We start from the raw sequence: 17,914 nt of genomic DNA, 5'->3' as shown, positions 1-17,914 counted from the left end.
ATCATGAATGCAAGGAAATTGAAGAATCAAGTTTTGGAGATCAACCATGCTCAAAGTACCTACGGATCAACACCAAAAGAATTATCAAGAAAAAGGTTAAGTTCTAAAGGTAAAATGCAAATTTATTTCAAACAGCAAGTCATAAACATAAGTCATGTATAATATGAATGATCATATGTCTCCTTAACAAGTCATCATTTGATTTGACTACCACTTCATGATACCACATCTCCACCACATCTTCCACATTTGATACCAAACGGTCTATAATGATTTCATCATACCACACCTCCGTTACTCTATACTTAAATGGTCTCTAATAACTCCATCTGTTAACGGTCAAAACTATGATGTGACCAACGTCTTCACGTCTCTCCAAACCCTCACCGTCTACTTATTCCATAAAAATCCATAGTTATTTTTCACCATACCCACAGTCAGTCCTTTTCATAGACCAGGAGAGTAATTTTGAAGGTTAGAAAATTCTACGAAACAGAGACCATGGGACTCATTGTGAGGGCAGAGCCCGTAGGGGAAAAGTTTATGGAAGGGTACCCACAACTCAAGGAGATGCTACAGAAGACTGGATGGCTCAAATTCATTGAAAATTTTGATGGATATCACAAGGAGATCACAAAATATTTTGCTAGATCATTCGATGGTACAGAAGTAGAGATTGGAGACATTAAGTTTGTAGTAACAAAATCTTACATAGCAAAGGCTACAGAACTGCCAAGACTTGGTGAGAGATGGTTCAAAAAAAAGAATTTCACAGTGAATCATGGAAGGTAATCCTCAGGAACCCAAGTATGGAAGTCACTGTGTTTATAAAAGGAATTCCTATTTCACCACTTAAAAATAAATGGAGAAGCATGCTTTTGTTATTACAAAAATTTATTACCTGTGAGGGAAGATTCAGATGCATGTATGTTTATCATATACGTTTATTGATGAACTTTCTAGAAAATGGAAACATCAACCTCCCTTTCTTCCTTCTAAACAGTCTAAGGAGGATGGCTTCAAATGTACAGAAAAAAATAGGATCCCTGGAGGCAACCATGTACCATCATGGGTTGGTCAAAATACTAATTGAGTTTCATTTGAAAAACATAGGAGATACCTGGGAAAATTTTCTGATAAGAAACCATTTCCAAGAGGCACTAGAATCTCCTGAAGAAGATAATATCAGAAAGAGTAGGAGAAAGAAGACTAAGCTAACCATTCAAAGCAACCTTGAGCCCTCAGTACAAAAAAGTGATGAAGAACCAATCTTTGAAAAATTAATAGAGATCAGGGAGCAAATCAAGTAGAAGAGGAAGATAAAAAAGGAAGGTGGTGAAATTACTGAGAACAAACCTGAATCTTCATTACAACAAGATGATGAACAACTAATCTTTGAAAATTGACAGAGATTAGGAAACAAATCAAGAGGAAGGAAAAGATAGGAAAGGAGAAAAAGGGTACAAAGGAGGAGAACATAAACCCCCTACAACTTAGAAGGAACTCTAGACTCCGAGGTATGGTAAAGAAGGTATCATCAGAGGGAACAAAGTTCATAAATCTAGAAGAAGAAACCCCAATACCATCTCTTGAAAATTTTCCATTTACATGCATTCCTCAAAACTCTCCTAAATAGTATTTTGAAGGCAGCCCTAGCAGAGGATCCCCAAGCATAGAACTAGTGCAGCAACAAATTTATGATTACATAGAATCACTGGAAAAGAAAAGTGCCTGAATGGATCTAGGACCCTCAGCCAATCTAGAACAACCTGTCAATCCACAAGAACCTTTGACTAACTCTCTCAAACAAGAAATCTATGAGTTAGAGATATTGAACAAGCATATCAAGAAAGAAAATGAAACCCTGAAGGAACAAAGCAAATTGGATAAAGCCATTCATGATAATATAATATTGCACCTAGGGCTATGGTGCAAGAAGAATAGGAAGTTGAAGAGGAAGAATAGAAACTTGAACAAAACAGTCATCAACCTTAAATACAGGCTTCTCATGAAGAAACCTAGGATGGCAATCACTTCAAAGAGGAGCAAGAGAAGAAATTTAGATGTACTAGTAGAGGTATCTAAGCAGATGCAATAGGAAAGAAGAGTTCACAGTTTTGGAAAAATTTCATGGGGACATGCAATGATTTTGTAGTGAGGGTATGTTGGACCTCAGAATTACTCTCTCTTTGACAACTTTTCTCACTTATTTTTCTTGTTTTTCCATAAAAGACAGATCCCCATCACTGATAAATGATAGATTTTGTCTCAAGGAAGACATTAAATGATTGACATGTTATACTTTTATGTTTTTTCTATTTGAAATAAGTTTTTGCAAATTAGCTACGGAACGTAGCCTATTCTACAGCTAACCGTGTGTTCCGTAGCTACTTCCATGGTTGAATAGGGTACAAGTGTCAAACGAGGAAACCAGCCACATGGGCATCTCTAGAATCAACTCGACATGGATCCTATCCTAGTCACCCAACCCAGATCGACAAAAAAAGCTAGCTCAAGACCACAGTCAAAGGTGGAGTGAAATGAAGAAACCCGAGAGCAATAGGACTCTGTGTCCACTCTTCGTGGCTAATTAATAAATCCGACAGTTTTGTTGCAGCATTAACTCGAACTAGCCACCGATGATAATAGTTTCATGCAACCATCTTGCTGACCTAAAGTCACTTGTAGTTGATCAACCATTCACATAGATCTGTTGTAATACATGGAGACCACCTGTAGCTAAATTCTCTCAAAAGATAATTAGGAATGTTTCTTTAAATATCAGTTGTATAGAACTGAGAAGAGTTCAAATTTTTGTATGTATTAAGCTCAGACTTACAACTCTGTAATTTTGGAACTTATTTTCCTGTTAATAATATGAAGCCGTGTTTGACCAAGTGACTATTTGAAAGAGTATCTTTAGCTAGTTAGCAGCTCAACTCAGTCAGTTGTAGAGGGCCCCTGCACTGAAGTAGGTTTTTTATTTGTTTTTTTTGTTTATTGTTCAGTTTAGTTTCATTATTTACTTTTAGTAGTATTTGTAGTTTAGGTTGATTCCCTGTAGTTTGTTTTCTTTTAATTCTGTTCAGTAGCATAATGTTAGAATTCAATGGTGTAGTCTTGTTTCTCCTATCTATTTCATAAATGAAACTTGTTTTGTTTTAACAGGGTAAGGTGGAAAAGTAACAAGGATGCATTGTTGATTAGTTTACTTACTGTTTGTTTCCTCTGTTATTTATTTCCTAGTTCAGATTGCCAATGCACTATGTGAATAAATGTTTTTGGTCACCATTTCAAGCTGATATCCATCCTAAACTAAATGGTTAAACATTCACTTCACACGAGGATTGAAATCAATTAGTTACTCTCTGCATATTTGATTTAGTTCTTTAGACTATAAAGTACAGTAAGTTGCTTGTATGCCATCTCAAGAAAGTTATCTTTCAAAATTGAAGGCTTGGACAACTAAAAGTGCTTTAGTCAGTTTCATTCTCTGTAATTATTTCAATTTGCCTTACAACTTCACCTTTTAATTTTTGACTTAGGATTAAATGACAAGATAGGATAGATGCTTTGTTTTTCCTTCCTTTAACTTAGATTTTGATTAGTTCACCTTTAGGAAATTTAGACTCAGTTTCTCATAATTCAGACTGTACATCATTAGGAATCAAGGAAACCCCCAAAACAAAACAATATAAAAATAAAAAACAACGAAGTAAGAAGGGTTAACTAGCACATACAGTGCAATACACTTCATCAGCTTACGAGCCTCGGTTGATAATTTATGCAAAAAAATTTAGGAAACTAAATTGACTAAACACAGTGAACTCAACCCAACTTGGGAAAGAAAAACAGTGAACTCGACCACAATTGGGGAAAAAACAGGGTGAACAATGAACTCAACCCACCTAACTTATGAACAATGACATTATTGAGTTAAATTGATCATAAATGTGAGTGAATGGAGTGTAAAGAGGGACATCATTGGGTTAAATAAATCACAATGAAGTTTGGTCGGGAAAAATTCCATGCAAAGTTTTAAACCTCCACCATATCAATAATTTTGTGAAGGTTGAAACAATTTCAGTTTTCTTTTGGGAATAAACAAATGCAATTGTTTTCACCCTTATTTATCCCTTAACCTCTAAACAATATCGGTCAGCTATTTTCTAATTCTACCTATAAGATGAAGTGTAAAGTTTTTGTTTGGACTGCTCTATACATATGATCTCTTTTATCTCCAGACTTCTCAAATTATCTTCTCCAAAATTCAAATTTAATATCATTTGAGATACATATTTTTTATTTCTGTTTTGTTCGATGCATGAGTGATCTGAAATGGATAAGATTAGTAATGATGTGCTAATTCCCCATTCAGAATAAAACCCAAGATGCTTATAATTTGCTTATCAAGTGCTTAAGGATTCACCATTTTTGCCTAATTAACTGATTCCGATGAGAGTTTATTATGTAAATGTTATAAAAAAATTAACATAAAACATATGCTGAATAGCAGAAAAATAACGGTAAAGAACATCAAAATACAACACACAACAAAGAGGTTTAATGAGGAGTTCACCCCTCCTGGGCTACGTCTCCTTGGTCTAGCTTCTAATTCTTGGGCCTCTCTATTATGCTCAAAATTACAACAAAAGTGTGTTTACAATGCTCAAATGCCTTTGAAACTTGTCTCAATGAATTCATAATATTAAAAAATGTCTATCTAACCTCTTTTTGCAACTAATTTGGTGGAAACCTAAAGGAGTTATGACTTCTCCTAGTTTCTGCACTATTTGCTCCATAATTTGCCCCATTTCCGGCATGATCCTACAAATTAGCCCAAAAATCTGCTAACTGGGAGAATATTTTGCCACACGGTAGGCCATATTCTGTCAGCTAAATTGTAAATCGCAATCGGTGAAGTCTGTCAGGCTTAAGGTCTGTAAACACAACGACGATGTACGATTACAATATCGGCGGATCCGGCAGGATTATTAACCGGAACCTAAATTCCAATCACTTCTGGGATCCCTTTCGCATTTCACAATTGGTGGATAACCTGGTGTGGGTATTTGTTTTCCCTACGAGTTACGATTGTGATCTATGATCCATCACATCGCAACCCTGATCGATCCATTGCATCACAACTACGGGCCGATTACTGAAATACCTTCCCTTCACCGATTGTGATTATGATTTGTGATTGCCTTATCGCATCACAACCCTTCCCTCCTTGGGTCCAATTTTTTAACATGATTCACCTACAACTGTGATTTGTGATATGCGAGGGCTAATGGTGGCCTACCACTTGGCGCGTCCTCATTCACTGAAGAGCTTGCCACTTTATCCAATCCTACCATGTGGACAAATCAAACTTGAAATTTGACTTGCTCTACTACATACGAGCTCGGATTTGAGGGTCATTTCCATTGTTGGACTTAGAATTATGAGCTCTTCAATCTCAAACTAAGTTTAACAAAATTTTGACACTTATTTTTTTGAGCATAATTTTGAGCACCTGATGAGGTGGAGAGGAGTGATTTAGGAAAATAACCAAGATATGCCTCAAAAGGCGAAGTTAGAGTAAAAGAGTGTTTTGCTCGGTTGTAGGCATGTTGAATATAATGCAACTGTTCATCCCACAACTTAGGATGTTTGCTGCAATATCCTCTTAGCAAATGAATATCTGTGATGTTAACCACTTCAGTTTGACCATATGTTTGTGGATGGAAGGTTGTACTTTTCTTCAACTTGGTGAACATCAAGTTCCATAAATTTGACCAAAAATTCACAACAAATCGGGAATCATGATCACTGACAATAGAAGTAGGTAATCCAAAATGAATCCATACATTTTGAAAGAAAAGTTGAGCTATTTGTTTTTTACAAGGCATTAATATGAACATCTTGCTGAACCTATCCACAACTAAGTACAAATAATCATGACCTTTTCTTGATAAAGGAATACTTCCTACAAAATCCATAGAAACACTTCCCATGGACGTCAAGGAACTGGAAGTGGTGTGTACAATCCTACTTTCCTATTACTAGGCTTACTAGTTTCTAATAAAACGTGAAACACTTTCAAGCATACGAGACCAGTAATAGTACCTCTGAAGATTTTCCATTGTTTTACTTACACCGAAATGTCCAACAATAAGAGAAGTGTGCGCTTCCCTTGTGACATTTACTCTCTCTCCCTGTGGAACACAAAGTTTTCCCAAATGATACAATAGATTATCATGTACATGGTAGTTTAATTCCTTAACTTGATGGCCTTGACTCAAGTTTGAATATACCTCTTGAAAGTCAGCGTCATGTGTGTATTTTTCAACATAATGTTTAGGCAAAATATAATGCTTCTCGAGTAAAATGGCTACATTAACAACCAGTCTAGAAAGCATATTAAAAACTCTATTATAAATACCTTTCCTGTACCTGATTACCAAGTGGAATTGCTGTAAGAATCCCATCCAACAAAAGTGCCTTGATTGCCGCAATTTTGTTTGAGATTGCATATATTGCGAAGGTTGATGATCAATGTGAATACATTTTTATTTTCCCTTTAAGTAATGCTTCCATTTCTTCACACTTTGCACCAATGCATAAATCTCTTTATCATATGTAGGATAGTTAATAACAACACCATAAAAATACCACAATGAAATGAAATGCGCTTACCATGTTGTAAAAGAACTGCACCCATGGCGTAGTCACTTTCATTTGTTTGTATTTCAAATGGTTGTTTCAAATTCGGCAATGCTAAAACTGGGGCTGAACTGATATTTTGTTTTAAAGGATTGAATTCTTTTGGTAGTTTTCCTACCCAGTGGAAGACAACCTTCACGTTGTATAAAGCATGTAGTGGAGCTACTATGGAAGAGAAATTGGAAATGAACTTCCTTCAGTATTGCGTTGCTCTTAGAAAACTCCTTACTTCTGTGATTGATTTGGGTATTGGCCAATTCACAATGACCGAAACTTTAGAGGGGTCAATCTTCAGCTCACCTCCTCCAACTATGTGGCCCAAATACACTAAGGAAGTTTTCCCGAATTCACATTTAGACATATTCAGAAATAACTTTCTTTTTTCAGGACATCCAACACTTTCCTCACATGCTTGACATGCTCTTCTCGTGATTTTATGAATATCAAAATACAATCTAAATAGAAAATTACAAACTCATCAAGAAAGGATCTTAAAACACCATTCATAACTCTCATTAATGTTGCTGGAGTGTTGCAAAGATCGAAAGGCATAACCAGCCACTCAAACAATCCATGTTTGGTTTTAAACACAGTCTTCCAAATATCCTCCTCGGTTATTTTGGCTTGATGATATCTACTTCTCAAGTCTAATTTAGTGAAATATTTGCATTCTTCAACTGATCTAGTAAATCATCTATTCTGGGTAGTGGGTATCGATTCTTTATGGTAATTTTATTTCAATTTCGATAATCTACACACATGCGTCGGGTTCCATCTTTCTTGGGTACCAAAATAATTTGTTGACCACATGGCGAAGTAGAGGGACGAAATACACCTTTATCTAACAATTCTTGGACTTGTTTCTTAATTTCTAAACATTCCAAAATTGACATTCGATACATACAGATATTTTGGAGTGGACAGTCTTACTGTAACTAAATTTCATGTTGAATTCCCCTTTTTGGTGGCAATCCCTTTGGTTCTTGAAACACATATCCATATTGATTGACCACATCGACCAATTCAGGTTTCAGCTTCATGTCATGGCCTGTAAAGGATTCACGCTCCATGTCTTTCTTCTGCTTGATCATAAAGAGCACGAGATTCTTGTTGGAATTGACCAGTCGCTTCATTTGCCTTGTGCTTGATAAAGACAGATTAAGCTTTCTACGATGGGCTCTCAAAATATACTCCACTCCATCTTTGAACACATGATATTTTTTCTCAAATCTATGGAAAACAACTTTCCGGTCATACAAATATGGGCTTCCCAACACAATTCCAGAAATATGCAGTGGCACTACATCCAATTCGACTTCATCAATGAAGTTGGTAGTAATAAAAAACTTGAAAACGCATTTCCTTGTGACTTGAAGATTTGCATCCTTGGATATCCAAATTCAACTTCTTGACCAATTTTGTAGAAATTAAATTTGCCTGGGATCCACTGTCAAACATTGTATCAATCTTGGTGTGTTTTGAAATAACTCTGATATGGAACAAATCAATTATATTTTCTTCATTTGAAGCATTGTTGGAGTTATTTTTTTCACTTGTGCTTGCCACGACTTCCTCTTTTCTTTTTTTTACCATGACTTTTCCTTTAGTGATTGTGGCTGCAATCTTTGTTTCATCACCTGAGTCGGAACCCAAGTCTTATTGTACAACAACATTTGTCTTCTATTTCCATTTATTGTTAAATTTCATCAGTCCTAATTTAGGATGAAGATTCCAGCAATGCGCTTCATCATGGCCCTCTTTGGAATAATTCTTGCACATGGGTTTCTCCCCTTATTTCTTAATCGAAGCATTTTTCTTCTACTTTCCTTTAGATTTCTTTCCCTTTTTACCACTCTAGAATGGATTCTTCTTACCTTCTTTTTGTGAATTTTTCCCTCTTGCCTCGATGTGTGTATCTTGAACACAAACCTCATCAATATTCATGGGATTAAACATAACACTGGTGTGTCGAAGATAGCTATGCAAACCCCCTATGTATTTCAAAAAAATATCTTGTGACTGCAAGTCTATTACTAGCATAAGAGCTCTTCCCCTAAACTTAGGAGTATAATCTTGCACATTTTGACCTTTTAACTGTTTGATATTTTGCCAAATTCATGATAGCTTTTTTCATATGAGCTAAAGAGTAGAATTGTCTTTTTATAGTAGCAATGAAATCAGACCAAGTAATAGAGATCTTACCATGTTTTTTGATATCGTCTTCAGTCTTTGCTTCCCACCAAATGAGTGTTGCACCACCCATTCTCAACCAAGCCAACTAAATTTTGATATCATCCTCTTGAACGTTCTGAATTCTACAATACACCTCCAACTGACGAATCCAGTTATCCAACTTCTTTGCGTTCACTTCACCATTATACATGGGCAACTCGAGTTTAACATCTAGTTTAAGTAGAGGTGATTTTCTATCTTCTTTTGAGGAATGATGATGAGTATGAGTAAGGGTTGTATTAGTGGAAGAGTGTGAAGATGCTTGTGAAGAACCTCCCTTTTCCATTACCTCCTCTTGAAAAACCTTCTCCATTAGGAGGTTTGGAACTTTCTCCTTGCAATCTATTATTCCTCTCCTCATAGAGGACCTTCACTGTCTCTGTCATATCAAAGAAAGCTTTATGAAGGTCTTCTAATCTTCTGTCACGTTTGTAGGTTCTCCTTCATGAGACATGATCTCTAGAGTCTCAACTGCAAGTTGAGGCTGAACTGGTGTTGGAGATTGTGACAACCTTACTCTTCTTCCCCTTGACCCAACTTCAGGGTTTCCAACCAGCTTTCCTTCATATTTTTTGAGTTTTAACCATGTAAGCATGACATAAAGTTGCAAACAATTAAATCCTTCTTTACACAAGAAAATCTAGTAAGAAGAAACCAGTGCTTTGATACCAACTTGATCTGAAATGGAGCATATTAGTAATGTTGTACTCATTTCCCATTCAAAATAAAACCCAATATGCTTATTATTTGCTTATCAAGTGCTTAAGGATTCACCATTTTTCCTTAATTAACTGATTCCCATGAGAGTCTCTTATGTAAATGTTATAAACAATTTAACATAAAACATATGTTGAACAACAATAAAATAACAACAAAAAACATCAAAATACAACACACGACACAGAGGTTTAATGAGGAGTTCACCCCTCTTGGGCTACGTCTCCTTGGTCTAGCTTCTAATGTTTTGGCCTCTTTATTATGCTCAAATTTAGAACAAAAGTGTATTTACAATGTTCAGATGTCTCTGAACCCGTTTCAATGAGTTCAGAAAACTCAAAAATAGCTATATAGCCTCTTTTTGCAAAAAAATTGGTGGAAAATTGAAGGAGTTATGACTTCTCCTAGTTTCCCCACAATTCACTCCAAAATTTACCCCATATCTGGCATGTTCCTACAAATTAGCCCTAAAATCTGCTAACTGAGCCAAAATTTCGCCGCGTGGCGGGCCATATTTTGTCAGCCGAATCACAATTGCAATCCACAAACTCTGGCAAGATTAAGGTCTGTGAACACGGTGGTAATGTGTGATTACAATATTGGTGGACTCGATGAGAGTGTTAACCGAAACCTAAAGTCTAATTGCATCCGGGATTCCTTTCGCATTTCACAATTGGAAGATAACTTGATGCAGGTCTTTGTTTTTCCTGTGAATTGCTACCCATCGCATCACAACCCCAACCAATCCATCGCATCTCAACTCTAGGCTGATTACTGAAATGCCTTTCCTTCACTGACTGTGATTGTGATTTGCGATTGCCTTATCGCATCATAAGCCTTTGCTGCTTGGGGCCGATTTTTTAACACAATCCACCTGCGACTGCGATTTACGATATGCGAGGGCCAATGGTGGCCTACCACTTGGCACCTCCTCATTAGATGAAGACCTTGCCACATCATCCAATCCTGCCATGTGGACAAGTCAAACTTGAACTTTGACTTGCTCTAACTTCTGTATACGAGCTTAGATTTGAGTGTCGTTCACACTGTTGGATTCAGAATGACAAGCTCTTCGACCTGAAGCTAAGTTTAACAAAATTTTGATACTTTGATTTTTTTGAACATAATTTGAGCACCTGATCAATGAGATTAAAGCTAATTAGAGTGTTGGCATTGCTTTGTCATCTATTTTTGGTGTTTTAATTTTAATTTTATTGGGTTGAATTATTCTACCTTGATTTATCTCAAAGAACAATCTTGATGCTTCTTGGTAACATACTTTCCTTGTTTCTGTTGTTATATGTTCATTTATGTTTCCTTTTTCATTATGTGTAATTCACTTCACTTCTATATTTTCTGGGAACATCGGTCTTATTAGCTTCTTAATATGAGGCAAAAGACACTTAATTGAAGGTTCTTGTACTTTCTCTTTTCAAATAGTAGTTTCTTTTTGAGATACATCTTTTTCATTTCTATTTTGTTGGGTGCGTGAGATTGAAGCTAATTAGAGTGTTGGCATTGCTTTGTCATCTATTTTTGGTGTTGTAATTTTAATGTTATTGGATCGCTAATTAGAGTGTTGGCATTGCTGTTGTCATTTATTTTTGGTGTTTTAATTTTAATGTTATGTGGTTGACTTTTCTACCTAGATTTATCTCATAGAACAACCTTGATGATCTTGGTAACATACTTGCTTTTGTTGTTGTATGTTCATTTATGTTTCCTTTCTCATTATGTGAATTCAATTTTTTTCCCTATTTTCTTGGAAAATGAGTCTTATTATCTTCCTAATATGAGGCAAAATACACTTAATTAAATGTTCTTGTACTTGCTCTTTTCAAGTAGTAGTTTCTTTTTTAGATAGATCTCTTTTAATTCTATTTTTTTGGGTGCATGAGATTGAAGCTAATTAGAGTGTTGGCATTGCTTTGTCATCTGTTTTTTGTGTTTTAATTTTAATGTTATTGGATTGACTTATTCTACCTTGATTTATCTCATATAATTATAGTCCAAATGCACCAAAACAGTCCGAAGAGAAGCCCTATGATTATCAAGAGCCCCTACTTGATAAAAATGTTCTATCCTGAGAATATGGGAATATGATGTAGTGCCAAAGAACTAGAAATGATGCACCTATAATTAATGCTAGTATCATATCCCCATCTTCTCAGCACATAACATTATAATTGACAAAATGAAAATTTTGATCAACGAAGAGGACACCAACGAAAATGATGATGATATCATGGCCATTTAAGAACCTTGATGCTTCTTGGTAACATATTTTGGTTGTTATATGTTCATTTATGTTTTTTTTCATTGTGTAATTCACTTTGCTTCCCTATTTGCTTGGAACATGGGTCTTATTAACTTCCTAAGATGAGGCAGAATACACTTAATTGAAGGTTCTTGTAATTGCTCTTTTCAAGTAGTAGTTTCTTTTTGAGATACAAATTTTTCATTTCTATTTTGTTGAGTGCATGAGGTTGAAGCTAGTTAGAGTGTTGGTATTGCTTTGTCATCTATTTTTGGTGTTTTAATTATAATATTATTTGGTTTCTAATTAGAGTGTTGGCATTGCTTTGTCATCTATTTTTGGTGTTTTAATTTTAATGTTATTGGGTTGACTTGTTCTACCTTGATTTATCTCATAGAACAACCTTGATGCTTTTTGGTAACATACTTTCCTTGCTTTTGTTGTTATATGTTCATTTATGTTTCCTTTTTCATTATGTGTAATTCACTTTGCTTCCCTATTTGCTTGGAACATGGGTCTTATTAGCTTCCTAAGATGAGGCACAATACACTTGATTGAAGTTTCTTGTACTTTCTCTTTTCAAGTAGTAGTTTCTTTTTGTGATACATCTTTTTCATTTCTATTTTGTTGGGTGCATGATATTGAAGATAATTAGAGTGTTGGCATTACTTTGTCATATATTTTTGGTGTTTTAATTTTAATGTTATTTGGTTGCTAATTAGAGTGTTGGCATTTCTTTGTCATCTATTTTAGGTGTTTTAATTTTAATGTTATTGGGTGGACTTGTTCTACCTTGATTTATCTTGTAGAACAACCTTGATGCTTATTGGTAACATAGTTTCCTTGCTTCTGTTGTTATATGTTTATTTATATTTCTTTTTCCATTATGTGTAATTCACTTGAAGCTTCCCTATTTGCTTGGAACACGGGTATTATTAGCTTCCTAAGATGAGATAGAATAAACTTAAATGAAGGTTCTTGTACTTGCTATTTTCAAGTAGTAGTTTCCTTTTGAGATACATCTTTTTCATTTCTATTTTGTTGGGTGCATGAGATTGAAACTAATTAGAGTGTTGGCATTTCTTTGTCATCTATTTTTTGTTGTTTTAATTTTAATATTATTAGGTTGCTAATTAGAGTGTTAGCATTGCTTTGTCATCTATTTTTGGTGTTTTAATTTTAATGTTATTGGGTTGACTTGTTATACCTTGATTTATCTCGTAAAACAACCTTAATGCTTGTTGGTAACATACTTTCCTTTTTTTTTTGTATTGTGGTAAAACACAACCCCCCCCCCCCATTTTTTTATTTTATGTACTCAAATAATGGGGATCCTTTCTAGAAATTTTTGGCTAAAGAATCTTTTTTTATTTTCATTTAAGATTGTCTTACAATTTTATCATTTTTTATTTTCGTCGGACTTATGTTTTGATTTTTTCATTGATTTTGACTTTTCACAAGCTTTCCATCGATATTTGTTTCGACTCATTTGGTCAATCGGGTTGTAAACGACACTCCTTTGAAGTTTGATTGTTTTCTCGCCTTGACTAAAAAGTAAATAGTTGTAAAATATTTCAATTTTTGTAACTACTTAAGTTCAATAGTCACTCATTGTAAATATTGACTTTTAGTTAACTTTTATTAATTATTCTTTTTTCACTAATGGTCCTAAAAAATGACCCAGCTAAAACATACGACAGATGAAATCATGTTTCATAATCTTTGTAATTTACTCCAATTTATTATTTTAAAACAAATTGCCAAGACCGAATTCTCAAAATTGCAAAATGGCTATAATTCAATTTGCAAGAATGATAATTCACATGGGCCCCACTCATCCTCATTAATTTAATAACCCCCATATCGCAAAAATACATATCACAAAAAACATTGAAGTGCACATTTAAAATTTCCCAATCATGGTTTCTTGCAAAATGTGATAAGCCTTTTTTGCGATGATGTATAAAGTCCTCTCCTCCCTTTTCATATAATATTCAAGTAATAAATGAATGGTGAGTTATATGATTAATAAGCATCGAGAGTTATATAATGCATGGAATTTAAGTTATAATATACTTCTTAATATATAACTTTGAAACATTAAATATTAATAATTTAATTAAAATTTATATTATTTAATATAGTTAAATTAATTAATATATAATGTTTGATTAATTTAATTTCAATTAAAATTAATTGTATATTTTAATTAATTAGATTAATACTAATTATAAATTAGTTTTTAAATAATTAATTTAATTTATAGTTAGATTATAATTAATTATTAGATAATTAAAATTTAATTTAGGATTAGAATTTAATTAAAAATTTCTTATTTTTAGCCCAGTAACAGAAATTCTAGAATTTTCGCAGTTTTGACTTATCAATTTTGGAGGTTCATAGATTGAGTTTTACTTAACCAAATGAGGCCCACGATGGCTCATTGGAGAGATAAAATCATGGAGAACATTTCTGAGGAGGTCCCATTTATAGATTCGACCATTTATTGGGTTTAAAATCTAGAAGAAGATCAAGCTCCAAATTTAAAAAAATCAATTTTCTAAGTTTTATTTTCTGCATTCTTATTTGTCCATGCCTCTTCTAAATGCAAATCCATTTGTCAATGATATCCTTGGCCAATTAAATCATCACAGGAATCAATAGAAAGCTTAGATTTCTTTTTCAATTATTTGTTTAATTGAATTTGATTAGATTTGTTTTAATTTCAAATTTGGCATTTTGATTTTATTTTTGCATTTTAATTGTGTTTTGATTTGTTTTTCAGGAAAACAGTTGAAGAGATGAGAAAAATAAGATCTCAATCAATGAGAATACTCTAGCAGTTGAAGAATGGAACTTTGAGCAAACAAAAATTGATTGAACAGATTTCTTCTTCAACAAACTTTCTTACTTTGTAAATATTATAAATAACAAATTGCATAATGTAGTAGGGGCTTCTCTCCTCTCCAGTTCTGGAATTCTTAAGCATTTCTGTAATAGAGATTTAGAGTTGTAGGTGGGAGGAGAGGAATCTCAAATCTGGAGATTATTGAGATTTTTCTTTTACATTCTGAGTTATGTATAATAAACAGAGTTTGCACTATTGTAGCTCTGGTTTTGAAAACAAAAGCTTAGGCACTGTAAAACACTGTTGGAGACCAGAGCTAGAGAGTAGATTCAATAAAATTGGTATTTCAAATACTATTATTTTAAACACTTGTTTCATTTTATGATGACAGGAATGTGTCAATTTACTTCCATGTTTGTGCACTTTTGTCGATATGGGTAATTTGTCTCAATTTTATGTTATTACGTATCTCTATTTTTATGGATTAAATTCCGATTTCTGAGTAACTATTTACTTAGAATTCTATCTTATAAAACTGATTTATTGAATAGTGATATGTTGTGAACTTCTTCCTGAATTTTGTTGATTGATTATTTCAGTTAAGAGGTCCCAATAGGATGTGTTTCAGTATTCATAACATCAGTTAATTGAACTACTTCATTAACTTGATATTCATTATAAACCAGACATATTTAAGTCCCAATTATTTAAAATTATCCTGCTCTTAATTGGGTTAGAACTATATATGCTTAAGTGAGATAGGATTAAGATAGTCCTTTTTCTTGTATCTTAGAATAAGTTTGTATTGAGATTAATTTCTACATTCTTTTAAGTCCTCTTCCCAAAGAGGAAAAATTTAGTAGTGGCTTGGCTGAGCCCCAAATCAGCTTAAGGATCAATTTCTTGCCTGATCAGAAAGAGGGTTGATCTAATGTCTCTTCTCCATTGATTAATGAAAGTCATATTTTAAATCCATTAGAGATTGAGAGAAGGTAATTAGACCTAGTTGAACCAGTTGGAACCACAATTCCAAACAAAAAAGGAGTTGCTTTAAGGTCCAGACCGGGTGGTCATCCCCCATGTTGTTGCAATGAATTTCAAGGCTTAAACATTTTGGCGCTAGAAGGAGGGCATGAAACTTCTTGTCTTAGTGGAGTTTTTGTAGTCTAACATCTTATTATTTATCACGATGACTCTTATTAAACTTCCAATTTGGGGTTGTATCCATGGATGTGCATCTTCCAATACTCCACCCGAAGTGGTAAGACTCTTATCTTAGGTAAAGTTTAATGGTAAAAGAAATTCTTCTGATTTTAATCATACCTTTCAATTTATTAAAAAATTTTAAAATTATGATTTTCAAGGAATTGATAAAGGCATTTTATGCAGAATTTTTACTCTCACATCCTCGGAAAAAGCCAGAAATTGGTGTCGAACTCTTCCAGTTGCCTCAATTCATAGCTAGGATCAATTTGTTACAATTTTGATTTATAAATTTGACTGTTATGAATATGAACAGGTATGTGATGAAATTGAATATCTATGAATGTTTGAAAATGAGTTTGTCATTGATTTTAATATTCGTTTTCGTTTGAATTGTTTAAAATTTAAAGTCAAAGATAAACATCCGAAAGAAGAATCATTAGATTGGTTTGAACATATTTGTTCTCTTCCTCCCATTCATAATCGATATGAAATTAATTCAAGTTTTGTTCCATCCCCTTCCAACATAAATGAGAATTCCAATATGGATGTGCAAATAAATTATGATGAAGTGGTCTCACAAAGCCTGGAAAATATTTCTATCCAAATGGAAGAAGACAACAACAACAATTTTGGAGAAAGAGCTGCCTTGAAATCTGAAAATTATTGTGCATTGAATTCAAAAAATCAGATCACAAATCAACAAGTACAAGCAGCAACCAAAGTAACCAATAACACACAAACTGTTGTACAAATTTTTGAATTCTTTCATGTTGAGAAAATGCCAAAATCAGAGCAGCAAAGCAACCTTCTTCAAGAAAGCATGAGTACACAAAGGAATGATTTAGAATCTGAAATTTATAATGAACAGAATGCACAAAAGTTCTCAAACAGAGAAACCTTTAAGTTCATTATTTTTTATTCTCATTTTTCCCTTTATCCTAATATTTTTACTGATGGTAATTTTTTCCCACTTAGTATTAATGATATTTCAAAAAATATAGAGGCTAATCTAAATGAAATGCTAATTATTTTTTATCAAGATAGAGAAACAATAATCGATCATTCTTTTGGCATTAATAAACATGTACTTTATATTCCTTATTGTTTTGATATATTGAATGAGATCGAAGGGAATTTTAATAAATATCATGAAGTCATTTATGATAATTACTCTGACAATGAAAATGTTGATTTGTATTCTTCTCAAGTCAATCCTCATGAGAAAATTCAAAACACATATGAGGATGAAGAACACTTTAATTCAGAAATTATTCCAACTAATCATCATTCTCAAAAAGCAAATTATCTTCATGATTTCGATATCCAAGAAATCATTCCAATTTATGATTCATATCATGATCAAGCTCTCATCCCTATTCATGGTCATAATTCTCTTTCTAATTCATAGGTTGGAATTGACAATTATTTAAATTCCATTATTCTGGCCAAATCTTGTGAAAAAGAAATTATTTCAAAACAATTCCAATTGTGGTGTAACATTAGTTGTACCAATAGTGATTTTATTTTATTTTTGTTTCTTCACTTATTTTGTTTAAAATTAGATTTAACTTCTGATTTTATTTTTCAAATTTTTGATATTTTATGCTGGCATATTGAACATTTCACTATCAAACACTCAATTGATGCATTTCCCTATTGGGAAATTGAAGTTTCATATTATAATCATGAACATCAAAACCTATCAATATTTCAATTTCAATTGATGTTATTTTTTTTATCAAAAGCTTTTATTTTCGCAAAGGCAGTATCAACAAGAGAGTGTATTTTTACAATTTGACCAACAATCTAATTCAATTAATAATCTTCCATTGTATCTAACAAATTTCCATCCATTTCTCATTAACTCATTTGAAAAATATTTGGAAATTTTTCCTTCATGGAAGATTACTAATAGTTTAACACTTACACATAACACTAACAATTTT

This window comes from Pinus tabuliformis, chromosome J (genome assembly GCF_031772625.1).
Source record: "Pinus tabuliformis cultivar Carrire ecotype Pingquan chromosome J, CPIR1, whole genome shotgun sequence".
Classification (NCBI taxonomy): Eukaryota; Viridiplantae; Streptophyta; class Pinopsida; order Pinales; family Pinaceae; genus Pinus; species Pinus tabuliformis.
This window is presented reverse-complemented; position numbering follows the sequence as displayed.